This window comes from Miniopterus schreibersii (assembly GCF_964146895.1).
Source record: "Miniopterus schreibersii genome assembly, chromosome: 1".
NCBI lineage: Eukaryota > Metazoa > Chordata > Mammalia > Chiroptera > Miniopteridae > Miniopterus > Miniopterus schreibersii.
Window position 1 is genome coordinate 202,204,873 of NC_138101.1, and position 13,662 is coordinate 202,218,534.

General features: G+C 50.9%; 2 gene segments (V, D, J or C); both read right to left on the bottom strand.

Moving 5' to 3' along the window:
- LOC308546874 (immunoglobulin gamma-1 heavy chain-like) overlaps nt 1–4,471 on the bottom strand; it is a 540,757-nt gene extending 536,286 nt beyond the window's left edge. The window contains exons 1-2 of the C gene segment in view: nt 4,354–4,471; nt 3,939–4,249 (exon numbers count right to left, since the gene is read on the bottom strand).
- Nucleotides 1–13,044, bottom strand: part of LOC308546863 (immunoglobulin heavy constant mu-like) — a 512,225-nt gene extending 499,181 nt beyond the window's left edge. The window contains exon 1 of the C gene segment in view: nt 12,905–13,044.
- Between the last annotated feature and the right edge of the window lie 618 nt (nt 13,045–13,662).

Here is a 13,662-nt window from a genome sequence, read left to right on the forward strand (position 1 = left end):
CAGAATCAGGAATCCAGAGAGTTCCCTGAGGAAACTGTGACCTGAAGAGGAAACCAGCCAGGAAACAGCCCAAAGCTCCCACTGCTCCTCTGATCCAACTTCAGGACGGAGCAAGGCCTACCCAGTGAGTCTGCAGAACCCCTTGTATGTGTTGAGAGCCTCAATGAGCCCCTGTATTCTTGTGTTACCCACACTTCAGGTTTGTATCCACCTGTGGCCCCAGAGTCCTCACTGTAATGGAGAAGGTTGTGCTTCACCTGTGAGGTGGTCCTAGGTCAGCTAAGGTGAGTCAGGTTCACTGAGATCTGGGAGGTACAACTGAAGTCTCTGTTGTTTCCAGATTACTATCAAGTGACACAGGATATCTGAGTGGCGTGGGGAATCTGAGTGACACAGGATGACAGGACCCATGCTATTGATTCCTTGGTGCAGCTCATGTCCCCTATTAATCCCCAAATTCACTGGCCCTAGAAGCCCACCCATGGGATATCTAGTCAGCAATCAGACATCAGCCTCTTGGGGAGTGGTTATGATAGATGAGGTCCAGCAACAATAGCACAGCCATGAGTAACAGGGTCCGAGCTGGTCAGGAGTGACCTCTCCCTCTCCCTGGGAGGCGGGGCCTGAATTAGGTGGCTTCCCTTTCAATGGCTGGAGGGGTGCACATGGTGGGGCCATGGTGACAGGAGGGTGGGATGTCAGATCCCCATCAGCTCAGGTCCTGGAGGGAGGAGCTGGGTCAGCCTCTGGAGCCCAACCTCAGGAAGACCAGATATGAAGGGAGATGGCACCGGAGACACTAGAGCAGCATTGGATGGACCCCTTCTGATCACCGAGCTCTGACCTCCTGACCTCCTGTCCTCTGACCCTGCTGAGCAGCCTTCCTTGCCTGGGGCTGCAGGCTCAGTCTGAATATTAATGGAAGAAAGTGGACTTTACAATGTTGATTACTTGATAGTTTAACCAGTATGTTTAATGGGATTAGGCTCCTAGAAAATTTAACATGAAATATAATCAAATAGGAATGATCACAGAAAAGGGCCTGATAAAGACACACATTGGAGGTTCCTGAGAGAGCGACAGGAAGGAATTACGTCCAGAGGTTGCATGTGGGGCAGCCTTTTCGTTATAAGTGGAGGGGCTGGGGTCAGGCTGCCCTGGTCATTCTGGGACCCTTGGGGGCATCTCTTCCTTGGACTTCACTCAGCATGTAAGTCAGAGATAGGGTGTCACCTGGGGCACATTGCATTAGATTAAAGACAGAGTCCCCTCTGTGAGCACAAGAAGAAAGTGTGGACTAGATGAGCAGGTCACACCTTTAACTTCTCCTGCATCTTTCAGACAGATTTTAGAGGGATTAGCATTTGTTGAGGCCGTTTCTGAAGCACAACAGTAGTATATTTATAATGTCCAAATTTTTATTTCATATTTTCATACAACTTTTAGGCTTATGGCAACGTAAAAGATAAAGGACATCCATTATCAATGTCTTCAGTATTAATTTATGAGGTTCCTTTGATCTGAGAAGCTCCCTCCCAGGCACAGGCAGGAGGGAGATTCTGCTTCTTGCTGTTGGAAATTCTGTCGTTGTGTCTAGAGCTTCCTGTGCAAACTCTTCCGTTATGCAAGCCCACGTCCGATGGCAGAGACCCCCCACTCGTTACGTCAGAATTGGTCATGGTTTTAGGTGGAGAAGAGACAAATGAAAACAGTGACTATGAATGTGTGCAGCTCAGAATAACTCCTGTGTTGAAATGATTATGGCAGGAGATGGACCTGATTTCTCAGTCTGGTGCTGTCAGTGATGTCGGGGTTCAGAGTAAGGGAAATGGGGAGAATTCCTCTCATAGATATTCTCACAGGAAAGGGAACTTCAACCCTGCCAGGTGACCCTCCCTCCCAGCCTCCCTCTGTCCTGCCCCTGGGGATGGTCACTGTGCTCACAGGATGCTGGTCTCTCCCCCATAACATACAAAGTCCTTAGGGTGTAATGACCACATTCACCCACCAGACACGGGATTTGGAAATATATTCTTTATATTTACAATTGTCTTTTCAGTTGCTCAATGGAGTCTTTAGTGAGAAAATGGATGTCATTTTAACAAGGGCCAATTTTCAAATATTTTCTTGAATGGATCTTATTTCGGGTCTTTTACAGAGAACTCCCAAGGTAATGCTGAGCCCCACTGTCCATGCTGATTCTCTGCAGCAGCCACGGGGACTGGAGAAGGTTCTGGCACCAGAGTGGAGGCTGCTGGGAAACTGCCCATAGATCTGGACGTGACTTTGGAGCTGGGTGAGGGGAGGATGCTGGACTTGTTTTGATCACATGACAGAAATATGCCTGATTCTCATGGACAGAGTGTTACTGGACCTATGGGTTTAGAGTCTCTTCAACTGAAGACCCAGAAGGAAGCCCAGGGCAGGATGGAGACAGCTTATATCATCCCAGGAAATCCCTGAGTAACTGTGAACAGGAGGTGCTTAGAATAGAGACGTTACCGATGCTGCAGACAGGGAACCAGAGACATAAGGAACCTGTCATTGGAAACTGGTGGGAAGGGCATCCCCTGTGACCTACAGGCACATCCTCACAGTGTCTCTGTCTACAAGGTGACAAGTTCAGAGGTCCAGGGGATTAGCACTTGATCACATTTTGGTCATTGCTCACATTGTGTCTCCATGGGTCACTCAGCTGCATAATTCATTGGGGTCCCATTTATGAATCTCTCAACTCTTAGAGGGAATAGGGGGCACCCATCTCTAGGAGCCATGGTGATGGTGTGTCTGCAAGAGGGGTCATCACTTCATCGACCACGGCCTGTGTCTCAGCCCATCACCATCATCATCATCTCCATCATCACCATCATCACCATCCTCATCATTACCATCATCACCATCATCAGCATCCTCATCATTTGCTTATTTTTATCATGTTTCTCATTTTCTGTAGACCGTCTTTTGTGCACACATGAGCCATTATCTCTAGTTCTGCTCATTTTTGGTAGTTTTTTAGAGAAATTTTTAGCCAGACTCTATTTTCCTTCTCATGTACTGCTGACAACTGATGGCTCATTCCTGCCTCTTCTCAGTCTGCCCGACATGGGAATCTGATAGGAAAGGTGGGTTCTCCTCTGTAGATGTCCTCGGAAGATTGAAACCACACCAGACCCTGGGATTAGATTTCCTCCCTCCCCACGACCTCTCCAAGATCAAAGCCATGAGCCAGGCTCCCCTCCTGGCTCCACGAGATGCCCTCTGACTTGCTGAAGGGCCTTTCCTCTGCTTCCCAGAGATTTCAACTCTGTACGTGATAAACATCCTGTCCCTTGGTGTGTGTGTTTGTCCTAAACCTGGACATTTGCACCATGTCATCCTGGGTCCCTCTCCCTTTGCCTGGTGTCACCTACTCTTGGTGTTGTGAGAATGATAACAAGTCAATGAGTGTCACCACCGGGGTCTTTCTTCTCTAGCTTTCTGTTCACACCCCTCAGGTGCCCACTGTCCAGAACCCATGTGTCCTGCTGCTGGATAGTTGGGACCCTGAGCTGTGTGGGCCTGAGCTGCTCTGAGGAGTCAGCAGAGCCTCCTGTTAGATTTAGGTGATGGTGGTCAGAAGATTTCACGATTAATTGTCATTTGGGGAAAAGAGTGCATGCAAAAGACATTCTGCCTGTTGTCCATGTGAGAAAGTCATCTCTGTTTACAACAGACATTTCTAAATGAGAGACCTCAGAGGAAAGTGCAGAATCAGGAATCCAGAGAGGTTCCCTGAGGGAAACTGTGACCTGAAGAGGAAACCAGCAAGGAAACACCCCAAACCGCCCACTGCACCTGCTCCTGGGAGGGTCCTTGTGTTAAGGCCCCTGAGCACCCTGGTGGCCTCAGTCCCTGCTGCAGGGAGGTTTGTGTCTGGGCTCACACTGACCTCCTCTCACTGTGTCTGCTGCACAGTAATACACAGCCGAGTCCTCAGATTTCAGGCTGTTCATCTGCAGATACACCATGTTCTTGGTGTTGTCTCTGGAGATGGTGAATCGGCCCTTCACAGAGTCTGCATAATATTTGCTACTTCCATCATACAATATTACTGCCACCCACTCCAGGCCCTTCCCTGGAGCCTGGCGGACCCAGTGCATGTTATAGCTACTGAAGGTGAATCCAGAGGCTGCACAGGAGAGCCTCAGAGACCCCCCAGGCTTCACCACGGCTCCCCCAGACTCCACCAGCTGCACCTCACCCTGGACACCTGCAAAAACAAAGACGTCCTGGTCAGGAAACTCTCACACATCCACTGTTTCTCTCACTCATGTCCACTCACACACTCAGTGTTTCTTGTTCTCCATAAATTACCTCTTAAAATAGCAACAAGGAAAACCCAGCTGAGCCCAAGCCCCATGGTGAGTGGTCTTTGTTCAGTCCGGATCAGGGAATCAGAACAGCTGGGATCCTGGGGCTGGGCTCCTGTCCCAGAGCTGCAGGGTCAGGGCTGGGCTGGTTTTTATGAGTAGAGGGGCCTATTTGCATGTCCTCCTACTATATAGAGATCTCAGGGGTGAACCTACAGATATGTCAGTAACTCAGTGAAGGTGACAGGTTCCTAGGGCTTTTGGTTGCCCTGGTAGCTTTTCACCCACTAAATACAGAATTATAGGCGGCTTGGGGTTTGTTGATGAGACCACATCTGGTAACAGTGACCCAGCGTCAAGGCTCTGATCCTCCCACTGGCTCCCTTTGCTCCCCTGAAACTACTCCTGGACAGAGCTGCACCTGCCCCGTGAAGCTGCACAACCCCTTGTATGTAATGAGAGCCTCAATGATCCCCTGTATTCCAGTGTTACCCACACTTCAGGGTTGTATTCATCTGCGGCCTCAGAGTCCTCACTGCCATGGAGAAGGTTTTGCATCACCTGTGAGGTGGTCCTAGGTCAGCTAAGGTGAGTCAGGTTCACTGAGGTCTGGGAGGTACAACTGAAGTCTCTGTTGGGCACAGAAGTCTATCAAGTGACACAAGAAATGTGAGGGATGCGGGGAATCTGAGTGGCACAGGATGACAGGACCAATTTTCTTCATACCATTGTCCACCTCCTGTCCCCGAACAATCCCCAAGTTCACTGGCCTTAGAATCCCTCCCCTGGGATCTCATGTCAGGAATCAGACAAAATCCTATTGGGGAGCAGTTATAACAGACACTTGCCACTAGCAACAGCACACCCATGAGTAACAGGGTTCGAGCTGGTCAGGAGTGACCTCTCCCTCTCCCTGGGAGGCGGGGCCTGAATCAGGTGGCTTCCCTTTCAATGGTTGGAGGGGAGCCCATGGTGGGGCCATGGTGACAGGTCGGTGACCTGTCAGATCCCCATCAGCTCAGGTTCTAGAAGGAGGAGCTGGGTCAGCCTCTGGGGCCCAACCTCAGGAAGCCCAGTTATGAATGGAGATGGCACTGGAGACACTAGAGCAGCATTGGATGGACCACCTCGGGTCACTGAGCTCTGACCTCCTGAACTTTGACCCAGCAGAGCAGCCTTTCTTGCCTGGGCTGTCCGCTCAGTCTGAATGTTAATGCATTAAATTATACTTTAGAGTGTTAATTACTTGAGAATATAGCAAGTATGTTTAGTTAGATTAGGCTCGTAGAAAATTTAACATGAGATATAATCCAATAGAAATGATCACAGAAAAGGGCATGAATGAGACGCACAGGGGAGGTTCCTGAGAGAGCTACCGGAGGGAATTAAGTCCAGCGGTTGCACATGGTCAGTGGGGACAAGGCTGTCAGGAGGCTGTGCAGAGGGAGACAGAGCAGAGGGGGAACCATCTCTGGTTGCCCCTGCTCCACACAGGGAACCCACCAGGCCTCACTCCCTGACACAGCACACCATGAGCCAGTCCCCTGTCCTGCTCTCTGAGGTCATTGCTCTTGGTTGATGGGCCTGCCAGGATGTCCTGAGTCCTCGATTATGTCAAAACTGAGGGTCCTCTTATCCCCTGGTGACTGTGGCATCATCACACTCAACATCTGAAGCCACTATGGGTGGGAGGCCCTCCCGGTGTGCAGAGAGCCCACGGCATTGTCACTGTGTGCAGGGAGCTGGGACTATGACCCCCAAGGCCTGTTACCTTCTGCGAGATTGACCAGCTGTTTGGTGCTGAGTCTTCTGTTCTGTGTCCTGACCATGACTCTGGACAAGATCCAGGAGCAAATGTCAGAAGCACAAGAAGCTGCAGAGTCGACAGGGACCCAGGACTTCACCTCCCCTGCTCCTGCTCCTGGGCTGGGTGCTCTGATCTCTGTCTCCTGAGCGCCCCCTGGTGTCCTCAAACCTCTTGCACCCCGGCCCACCTCACTCCCTCAGGGAGGTTTGTGTCTGGCTCCCGCTGACCTCCTCTCACTGTGTCCCTCACACAGTGTTACAGGGGAAGGTAGGGCCCCTTGTAGTTGTCCCCGAGACCCCTCCCACCACCTTCGGGTTCCTGGATTTGTTCTTCTTGCTCTTCTGGGTGGGTGTTTTCTGGTTCCTCACGTTCCAAATTGCTGATGGGATTCTCAGTGTCCTCTGCTCTGCTCTCGATTCCCGTAAATTATTCTTCCTCTCAGTCCTGTGGCCTTCCCTTCTGACTGGTGCTTTATTATGTGACCGATGGTCTCACTAGTTTCCTTAATGGTCTCACTGAGGTCCCGGAGCATCCTTATAACCACTGTTCTGAACCCTCTCCAGGGCTTGCTTGGCTCTATCTCATTTAGTTCCTCTTCTGGAGATTTCTTCTGTTCTTTCCTTTGTGACATGTTTCTTTGCCTCCACATTTTGGCTGCTTCTGGGTGTTTCTTTCTATGTATTAGGTAGAGCTGCTGTGTCTCCTGGAATTGGTAGAGTAGCTCTTTGCAGTAGGTGTCCTGTAGGACCCAGGGGCCCAGCCTCCCCAGTCCCCTTAGCTGGGCCTTCTAGGTGCTCCCCTGTGTGGGCCATGTGCATTGTCCTGCTGTGCACACGGGTGCCGCGGAGTCTCCGACAACAGAGCCAAACGGGCCCCACAGCCATTCACCGTCCTGCAGAGGGAACCTCATTGAACTGTGGGACACAAGGACGGCCAGCACGCGGTCACTGCGTGCGCGGGGGGGGCTCCACACCTTTCTTCCCCGTCTGGATCTTTTCATGTAATTTGTTTCCTAGGTGCTCTGGCTGGGCCCCTGCACCAGGCTGAGGGACTTGGGGAGGGGGGCGACCTTGTCTGGCGCCTGAGCGTCTATGAAAAGCTCCATTCCCTTCAGCACTGAGATGGTGTCGCCTGTGGGCTCTCACACGTGGCCTCTGCTGTGGGAGAGCCTCAGATGTCCGCTGTCCCGGCTCACGTGTCCTGCGGGTTGGCTGGGACCCTGAGCTGTGAGGAGCTGAGCTGCTCTGTGGAGGCAGCAGAGCCTCCAGTTAGGTTTAGGTGACGGGGGTCAGAAGACTTGATGATTAATTGTCATTTGGACACAAAAGAGTCTGAAAGAGCCTCTCTGCCTATTTCCCCTGAGAAACTTGTTTCTCTTTACTGCAGATTTCACAGCAGTCTGGGCTCACACAGCTTCCCCTCACTGTGTCCCTCCCACAGTAATGCACGGCTGGGTCACTCGCCTTCAGTCTGCTCCACTGCAGATGCCTGGTGCTGATGGAGTTGTCTGTGGAGATGCTGACCTGGCCTCGGAAGGATGGGTTGTATCTTGTGTGCGAGTCACCAGCACAGATCATTCCCAACCACCTCAGGCCCTTCCCAGGTGACTGGCCCACCCAGCTGACCCAGCAGCTGGTGAAGCTGTCCCCAGAAGCCCTGCAGGAGATCCTCAGAGTCTCCCCAGGTCTTGATCTCTCTGCCCCAGAGGGCACCAGCTGCACCTGGGCGCAGACACCTGTGTGGGAGAGCACGACTCAGGTCAGGGCTGCCTCCTGCCCTCTCTCCTCCATGACCCCAACACGTGGCCTGTGACTCACCTGGAAGGACAGCCAGGAGCTTAGCGAGGATGGTGGCACAGCCCATCCTGTACAAGGACAGTGAGGGACACAGCTGAGGACCCAGCTGGGTGGGGAGGGACACTGCACTGTGGAGGGGGACCCAAGATTTAAATGGATGGTGCCCCAACATGGGTTTGCATGTTAACTGCCCTGCCCTCTAGGTGACACTTCTGATGGTTCATGACCCAGAAGTTCCAGGGCTCGGGGAGAGGTGCTGGTCTGAGCCTCCCCAGAGGGAAGGCGACACTCTCACACAGGCTGTGGTCCTGGCAGAAGGAAACCCCATTAGAATCTAGGTGAATTCTGGTTGGGACTGATTCACACCTCCCAGGTGGACGTGGTCTGAAGCGATCACCTAGACGCCAACCTGTGGAGGGTATTTCACGGGCTGGGGCCGAGGGGACAGGCAGGACTGATGTTTCTCATAATCGGCTGAGGCTCTCAGTGGGAGGAGTGCTGAAGGAAACCTCCATTCTCACAGATACTCATGAACAAGAAGGCAGCCTGAGTTCAGGGATGTTCCATGGAGATTTTCTGTAGGAGAGACAGGGGGCAACTCTGAATACAACAAGGACATGCAGGAATCAGGGTCGGGAGCAGGGTGGGGTCAGTGGATGGAAAAGTACTAAGGGACCAGCAGGGGTGAGAGGACTGGTCAATCGTCCTGACAGACTTCTTGCTGAAGACAGGCCAGGGTGGTTCCCCATCACCTGGGGTGTTGCTGGGTGGGGACCCAATGAGGGCTGGAGGGAGATCATATACTAAGTGCAGGGGTTTGTAGTCAAATCAACCTCACAGGGTTCTTGCTAATATTGGGCTGTGCAAAGCTGGACCTTAATGAGTAGAGGTTGCAGCCTAGTTGGGAAGAGACTCAGAGGGGCCTGACGGAAGCTTGGTCAACGAGGGGCCCTTTCCATCACTTTCAATATTTCCTGCCTGTCTCTTCTGACCTGAAATGTTTCTCTTGACAAATGTGCTGACAGTCCAATGGGAGCTGCCTTGTAGGTATGTAACTGCTTTTCTCTTCCCTCTTTTTAAATCCTCTCCTTGTTCTTAACCTTTGCCATTGTAATTGTGAGGTGTCCTGGTGTGAACCTATTTGGGTTCGTCTTCTTTGGCACTCTGCGTGCTTCCTGGATTTGTGTGTCTTTCCCCTTCAGCTAGTTTGGAAAGTTCTTGTCATTATTTCATCAAATAGGTTCTTGCTCACTTTCTCTCTCTCTTCTCCTGCTGCTATGCCAATGATGTGGATGTTGTTTTATTTTGTGTTTCCCAAAGTTTCCTTAAACTACCTCATCCTTTTTTGTAAAATCTTTATTTTTGAAAATATTATAGGTGTCCCATTTTCCCCCCCAATTTACCCCTCCACTTCGCTCCCACTCGCTCCCCAGGCCTTCACCCCGTCGTTAACTCTGTCCATGGGTTATGCGTATATGCTTCTAACTTCTTTGATTACTCTCTTCCCACCCTCCACCTCTCTTCACTCTTTCCTCTGAAATAGGATTGTTTGTTGCATGTGTTAATATCTCTGGATCTATTTAGTTCATCAGTTTCTTTTGTTCATTAGCTTCTTCTTAAAGAAGAGCCTTCAACAATTCCTGTAGTGCTGGTCCAGTGGTGATGAACTCCTTTAGCTTTTTCTTATAGGTGAAGCTCTTTATCTGACCTTCAATTCTAAATGATAGCTTTGCTGGGTAGAGCAATCTTGGTTGTAGTTCCATGTTTTTCATCACTTTGAATATTTCTTGGCACTCCCTTCTGGCCTGCAAGGTTTCTGTTGAGAAATCAGCTGACAGTCGTATGGGTGCTCCCTTGCAGGTAACTAACTGCTCTTCTCTTGCTGCTTTTAAGAGTCTCTCTTTGTCTTTAACCTTTGGCATTTTAACTGTGATGTGTCTTGCTGTGGGCCTCTTTGGGTTCCTCTTGTTTGGAACCCTCTGTGTTTCCTGGACTTGTAAGTGTATTTCCTTCCCCAGGTAGGGGAATTTTGCTGTCATTATTTTTTCAAATAGGTTTTCAATTTCTTGCTCTGTTTCCTCTCCTTCTGGCTCCCCAGTAATATGAATGTTGGGCTTCTTGTAGTTGTCCCAGAGGCTCCGTACACTATCTTCACATTTCTGGATATTTTTTCCTTTTTGCTCTTCTGGCTGGGTGTTTTCTGTATCCTCATGTTCCGAAGAGCTGATTGGATTCTCAGCGTCCTTTACTCTACTGTTGATTCCCTGTAGATTATTCTTCATTCCAGTTCCTGTAGCCTTCATTTCAAATTGGTACTTTATTATGTCACTGATTTTCTCAGTTGTTTTCGTAATAATATGCTTGAGCATCCTTATAAAGAAAATTCTGAACTCTGTGTCTGTTAGCCACATTGTCTCTATATCACTTAGTTCCCCTTCTAGAGATTTCTTCTGTTCTTTCCTTTGTGACATGTTTCTTTGCCTCCACATTTTGGCTGCTTCTGGGTGTTTGTTTCTATGTATTAGGGAGAGCCGCTATGTCTCCTGGAATTTATAGAGTGGCTTTGTGTAGTAGGTGTCCTGTAGGGCCCAGTGGCTCAGCCTCCCTGTCATCTGAGCTGGGGTTTCTACATGCTGCCCTGTGTGGGCTGTGTGCTCTGTCCTGCTGTAGTTGATCCTTGGTTGCTATTGGCGTCACTGGGAGGAACTGACCCCCAGGTCAATCGCTGTGAGGACCATCTGCAAGTACAGCCAGAGAGCTGCTGTGCTGGAGACACCCCTTGGAGCAGTATTTACTTCAGTGGGGCTTTGGTGCTCACCAAGTGCGCCCCTTGAGTGTATCACTCGTGGATGTGGTAGTGTTGTAATCCAGAGTGGTTGAGTCTGACCCCCGAGTGCACTGTCTCTGGGGCCTCCTGGGTGGTGCAAAGTCAGCCTCTGCCAGTGCCTTGTCCAGGGCCACCCAGCATGAGCTACACAGCAGTCCCTAGATGGCTGCTACTTATGCTGGGCTTAGAGGTGTCCAATTGAGGCCAAGCTATGAACCAATGCAGGCTGCCACTAGTGCCAGGCCTGAGGCCACTTACCAAGATGTATGGAACACACTGCTTCTTGATTGAGAGATTTTAGGAAAGTCCTAAGCATGATGCTCAAGAGGCCACTTGCATAGAAAAGCCCCTGGGAATGGCTTGGATGAACTTGCAGGTAGGGAGGGGCGGGGCATCTGGGAATCATGGGGTGTGGGGAAAGGTGTGAGTCAGGTGCTGGTGATTCAAATGTGGCGCCTGCATGCTGGCTGTGTTCGAGGAGGGCTTGGCAAAGGAGCCATGGTCTCTTCAGCTCTTTTGCCTGGAAGAAAGCTGCCCCTCCACCTCTTGCCCCAACTTCAGGCAGGTTAATTCCTGCCCAAGTGCCTAGCTTCCTTTCAGGCTGCTGCTGGACGCTGAGCTCAGAGGGAGCATGTCTGAGTGAGTCCATGCATGGGCCCTTTAAGAGAGGCTGTGGGGCACCCGCAACTGCTGCGATCCTCAGCCACAGTCCCTGCTGGCTTCACAGCCTGGAGTTGTGGGGACGTCTCTTCCCTGCCTTGGAGCCCTGGGCTGGGGGACTGTTGTGGGCCTGGAACCATGCACTCCTCTGGGAAGCCCCCACCGTGAAGATGTCCCTCCCGGGTTTAAACCACTGCACCAGGTGTGGGCTTGCAGCCAACTCTCTGCTACTGGGTCCCGATCCCCCCCTTTCTCCCCGGGTGCCCCTCCTCCCAGTATCGATGCTTCTTCACTTCCCTGGTTGTAGGGCTTCTGTTCAGCTAGATTTCAGGAGGTTCTCAGTGATGATTGTTCTGTATTTTAGTTGTGATTTTGATGTATTTGGGGGGGGGGGGCAGCTGGTACCTCGATTACCTATGTGCCCACCTTGCTTCCTCTCCTCATTATTTTTAAATCTTTGTCTTTTTGCTTCTGTGATTTTATGTTTTTTTCTACCTTTCATTCAAATTCCTGATTCAATCCTCTGCTGCATCCAACCTACTTTTATTCCTTCCTGTGTTTTCTTTTTTATAAATCCTTCCATGAAGTTATTTTCTCCATTGCTTTTCAGAGACAGTGGAAGAGAGAGAGGGAGAGAGAGAGGGAAACATCCCTGTGAAAGACACACAGCAATTGGTTGTCTCCCACAGACATCTGACCTGGGATCGAGACTGCAGCTCAGGTAGAAGCCTTTGATGGGGGGTCTACCCGAGACCCTTCAGTCCATGGGCAGAGGGAAGCCCTACAGCATTTCACAGCTGGGTGTATTGTGGGTGCCTAGTCTCAGCTCTGGTGCTCTAGGATGTGGCATATTTTTGGATCATGGTTCCAGACCTCTTAGGGGGAACCTCTGTCTGAATATATCCCTTGGTAACTCCAGCCTGTCACCCATGGGAGCAGGGCCAGCCCCTTTCGCCTGTCAGGACTTCTTTCCAGTCTTGAGGTGTCTCCTGCTCCCAGTCCTTGGTTAAAAGTCTCCTCTTCAGAGAGTCTGTAGTTGGTAATTCAGGGTGAAGGATCCTTATTTTGTCATCATTTCCACTTGGTTCCAAGAGCAGCTGAGAGTAAGATCCACCTACCCCTCCATCACCTTGACCCCGCCCTCTGCCTTTTAGTTCCTAAAAAAGGAAATGCCCCTTGTGGTTCATGTGAGAACATTGCTGCTAATAGAGTAAAACTGTTACTGCAGACCCATCCGGAGTAAGCACAGAGCCACAGGTCCGGAGGCTCTGGAGAGACTGTTGTGCGGAGAGGAAACCATGAGCCCTGGGAGGAAACAGCCAGAAACTCCACCTGCAGCTGCTCCTGAAGCTGAGACAGAGTCTGAGGCCATGAGCGCCCCCTGGTGTCCTGGGGGCCCCCAGCAGCCCAGCCTCCTGTCTCCTGCAGGGAGGTTTGTGTCTGGCTCACACTGACCTCCCCTCACTGTGTGTCTGTACAGAAATACACGGCCGAGTCCTCAGATTTCAGGCTGTTCATTTGCAGATACAGCGTGTTCTTGGCGTTGTCTCTGGAGATGGTGAATCGGCCCTTCACAGAGTCTGCATAGTATGTGGTACTTCCATCAGTATCAATGCGTGAGACCCACTCCAGCCCCTTCCCTGGAGCCTGGCGGACCCAGCTCATATAGTAGCTACTGAAGGTGAATCCAGATGCTGCACAGGAGAGTCTCAGAGACCCCCCCAGGCTTCACCACGGCTCCCCCAGACTCCACCAGCTGCACCTCACCCTGGACACCTGCAAACACAAAAACGTCCTGGTCAAGAAACCATCACACGTTCACAGCTTCTCTCACTCATGTCCACTCACACACTCAGTGTCTCTTTTTCTCCATAAATTACCTCTTAAAATAGCAACAAGGAAAACCCAACTGAGCTCAAGCACCATGGTTACTGGTCCGTGTTCAGTCCTGACCAGTGAATGAGAACAGTTGGGGATCCCGGGGCTGGGCTCCTGTCCCAGAGCTGCAGGGTCTGGCCTGGGCTGGTTTTTATTACCAGAGGGGCCCTATTTGCATGGCTTCCTACTATATAGAGACTCAGGGTTTAACCTACAGAGAAGGCAGTGCCTCTTTGGGGGTGAGAGTATCCTGTGGCCTTGGGATGGCCATGAATAATTTAATTATCTAAATAGAGAATCATAAGGTTTCATTCAACCCAACAGACTGTACCTGGTCCCAGTGAG